Source organism: Neolamprologus brichardi, chromosome 3 (genome assembly GCF_056152115.1).
Source record: "Neolamprologus brichardi isolate AB-2024 chromosome 3, ASM5615211v1, whole genome shotgun sequence".
NCBI classification, from domain to species: Eukaryota; Metazoa; Chordata; class Actinopteri; order Cichliformes; family Cichlidae; genus Neolamprologus; species Neolamprologus brichardi.
The window spans coordinates 57,207,867-57,212,128 of NC_142106.1; positions in this window are offsets into that span (position 1 = coordinate 57,207,867).

A 4,262-nucleotide genomic window follows, 5' to 3' on the forward strand; every position below is an offset into this window, starting at 1 on the left:
TCTGCAGGTGTCTCGTGTGTAAATATTAATCACAGTGACAGTAAAGGAGGTAAAGGGCTGTGACGTCATCACGTACACTGCGTCCTCTATGGACTCTGGCTGTGTCCCAATTCAGGGTCTGCCCGCCTATAAAGGCAGAGGTAAGCGGACGTGACGGTCAAGGTAAGCGACTCATGTTGTAAGTGACGTCAGACGCCGGAGATTTTGGCGGAAAATTAAAGCAAATGGTAGTTTAGATTTGAACAAATTTCTTTAAGCTTCAGTATTACCAAATACACTTATCAATTGTCTCATAACTAACAATATTTGTCTAAATAATCTCCAACACCCTGGAGAACAACGGGGAGAGTTTAGAGGCTCTCCAAGATTATATTGATCAGTGCTTTCAGGATCTCGTGATGAAGAAGGCCCAGAGTGCAGCTTCCCCGGCCAAATCTGAGACGCCGTCGTCGAAAAGACAACGCCCGGCAGATTCCCCCGGCACAACATCGCCAGCTGGCAAAGATATTGCCGACATACTGGAGTCAATCGACAAGCGATTGTCCAGTTTCGACGCAAGGCTGTCCCTGGTGGAGATTCTTCACCGGGAATTTAAATGCTTGCGAGAATCCCTGGAATTCAGCCAGCAGCAAGTGGAAACGCTCGCTGCTGAAAATGCCACGCTAAGGGAGTCGGTAAAATCTCTCACAGAAAATGTTACCCAGCTCAATAGAGAAAATAAAAAAATAAAAGAAACGGTTATTGATCTACAAGCTCGTAGCATGCGTGATAATCTAGTATTTTCTGGTATTCCAGAAGCCGCTGGAGAAGATGCGGAGACCACGGTAAAAAGCTTCATCAAAACCCACCTGAAGCTGCAGGAGGACACGGTGAAGAACATCGTCTTCGATAGGGTGCATCGCCTCGGCCCCATTCGGGCTACGGCCGGGAGACCACGTCCTATCGTGGCCAAATTCGGCCACTTCAAACAAAAGCAACATGTGAAAAGCCGCGGCAGGGAATTAAAAGGAACGGACTTCAGCGTGAACAATCAGTTCCCCAAAGAGATCCTGGAACGACGCAGGGTCCTCTTCCCAATTCGACGCGGCTTCATCCAGAAAGGCTCCCGCGCTGTCATCGCTGTGGACCGGCTGTACGTGGACGGACAGCTCCACCGCGACCCCAACATCACTGTTGGCTGTATTAACTTCAGACCAGATAAGAATCCGATACACCCTTTCCCTATCCACTCACACTAATTTGCATTAACATCTGTTTAACTTACCGGTATCAAATCGCATCTTAAGTGTGATTTCATAGCAGTATTAACACTCTCCGTCAGTGAGTTAATTGGAATGTTTACGTTTTCTTTTCTCTCTTCTCGTTTTTTTTTTTTTTTTTTTTTTCTCTCTTTTCCCCCTCTTGTTTTTATGCTGCTCACCCTCGTCCTTGGTTTCTTTCTTTATTTCTTTCACTGCTTCGATCACCTGCTTCCACACTCATCCACAAACAACATCATTTATTTCGACACTTACTCACTGCACGATCACGCACAGTCATGCGCTCAACGGCAGCACATTTACATCAGTCAGACAGCACACACAGACCTACAGGATACACACACTTAAGCCAAGCATACTCATATTAGTAAATATGCAAACACATAGTCAGACTCAGGGAGCATCTCGCCACACATTTTTTTCTCTCTCTCCCTCTCCTTATTTATGAACAAGTGAGGTATTCTCTCCACCTGTCTAAGCGACACACACAGAGTACACCCCTAGTTATGTACAGACATTTATGGGTGCACTAAGATTCGTTACATGGAATGTAAATGGAGCTGGCTCCAGAGAAAAGAGGTTAAAAATATTTAACCAACTCAAAAAACTACAGGCAGATGTTGTCCTTTTACAAGAGACCCACAGACCTCTTAGAGGTTCGAATGAACTTAAAACACCTGAGTTTCCTAATGTGTTCTCAGCTTGTTATAATTCTAGACAAAGGGGAGTAGCAATTTTAATCCATAAAAAAATTAATTTCACAGTACTCGATACAGTTATAGATCCAGAGGGCAGATTCTTAATCATTAAACTATCTATACTTGATAAAAAGCTATGTATTGTAAGTGTATATGGTCCAAATGTTGATGATCCCTCATTCTTTCACGGTTTTTTCAGTGCACTCTCTGAACACTTGTGCTTGGAGGCGACCTCAACCTTGGACTGAATGAAGAAATGGATAGGCTCAATACAGCAGGAACTCAGCGTAATTGGCAGTCCACAAATATTATCAAACAGTATATGAGCGACTTTGGTCTTTGCGATGCATGGCGCTCCCTTCACCCCACCAGTAAGGAATATACTTTTTTTTCACATGTTTATCACTCCTACTCTCGTCTAGATTATTTTTTGGTCAGCAGCTCACTGCTGAGTGACGTTTCAGACACTGAGATTCACCCTATAGCTGTCAGCGATCATGCTCCTGTATCTTTAACACTAATGCACAAGAATAATACTATGCCAAGTAAAAACTGGAGATTTAATACATCACTGCTTAAAGATGAAGACTTTATTAAATATTTTAAAAAAGAGTGGACTTCATATTTAGACTTTAATGACACTCCCGGAACATCAGCTTCTGTTCTATGGGAAGCAGGGAAAGCTGTGATGAGAGGTAAAATAATTTCTTTCTCATCACATAAAAAGAAAAAAGAAAACAAAAATATTCAGGAATTAGAAAAAAACATCAAATCACTAGAAGAAGCCTACCCGTCCCACCAAGATCAGGAAACATTGAACAAAATACGCAAAACAAAACTAGCATTAAATGAGATAATTGATAGAAAAACAAAATTCTTAGTACAAAGACTACGCTTACAAAATTATGAGCATAGTAATAAATCCGGTCAATTTCTAGCAAACCAGCTAAAAATAAATAAAGAAAAAACAACTATATGTGCTGTTCAAGATTCATCTGGGAACAAAATATATGAACCGAAACAAATAAATAATATTTTCAGGGATTTCTATAAAACGTTGTATTCACCACAAATAAACCCATCTAAAAAGGAAATTGATCAATTTTTAGACAACATAACTCTCCCAAAATTATTAGACTCTCAAGCAATAGCACTGGATTCGCCACTGACATCAGGTGAACTCCAGGAAGCCCTGATAACTATGTCCAATAATAAGGCTCCAGGTCCAGACGGCTTTCCTGCAGAATTCTACAAAGAATTCTGGACGATTCTAGCACCAGTTTTTTACAGAACGCTGTTAGAAATCAAAGAAAAGGGCAGACTTCCATCAAATATGAATTCTGCAAACATTAATCTCCTGCTAAAACCAGGCAAAGACCCTGTATATCCCTCAAGCTATCGTCCAATATCCCTTATTAATGTAGACCTCAAAATAATCTGCAAAGCTCTCTCGAAGAGACTAGAGAAAATAACCCCCATCTTAATTCATCCTGACCAAACTGGTTTCATAAAAGGTAGGCACTCATCAACAAATACACGTAGATTACTTAATTTGATAGACTACTCATACATTAAAAACCTTGAAACTACAATATTTTCCTTAGATGCAGAAAAAGCGTTTGACAGAGTTAACTGGAAATTTCTATTTGCAACTTTACACAAATTTGGTTTTGGATCTTCTTTCATCAACTGGTTAAAAATATTATATAATTCCCCAACAGCTTGTGTCAGAACAAATGACCAGACATCCTCCAGCTTATGTCTCCTGAGGGGCACCAGGCAGGGATGCCCACTCTCCCCTTCACTGTTTGCAATTTTTATCGAACCACTAGCAGCAGCAATTAGACAGAATTCAGCAATTAAGGGCATAAAATGCAAGAACGTGGAACATAAAATCAGCCTTTATGCTGATGATGTGTTACTCTTTCTCCAAAACTCACAAACCAATATATCTCTGGGGTGATTGAATTGATAAACTCTTTTGCAAGAATATCAGATTACTCAATTAACTGGTCAAAATCTACAGTCCTTCCTATTAATTGCTGCTTCCATAATTCCTCTTCTACTCCACTGCAATCGGGAAATATAAAATATTTAGGTATTAATATTTCTCCCAAGCTTGCAGATCTAACTAAATTAAACCATACCCCACTTTTAAAGAAAGTAGAAGGTGATCTGGCTAGATGGAAATGTCTACCCATATCACTCATGGGAAGGGTTGCTGCTATAAAAATGATGGTATTACCAAAAATAAATTATTTATTCTCAATGATCCCAACTAAACCGCCGCAAGATTGGTTCAGAT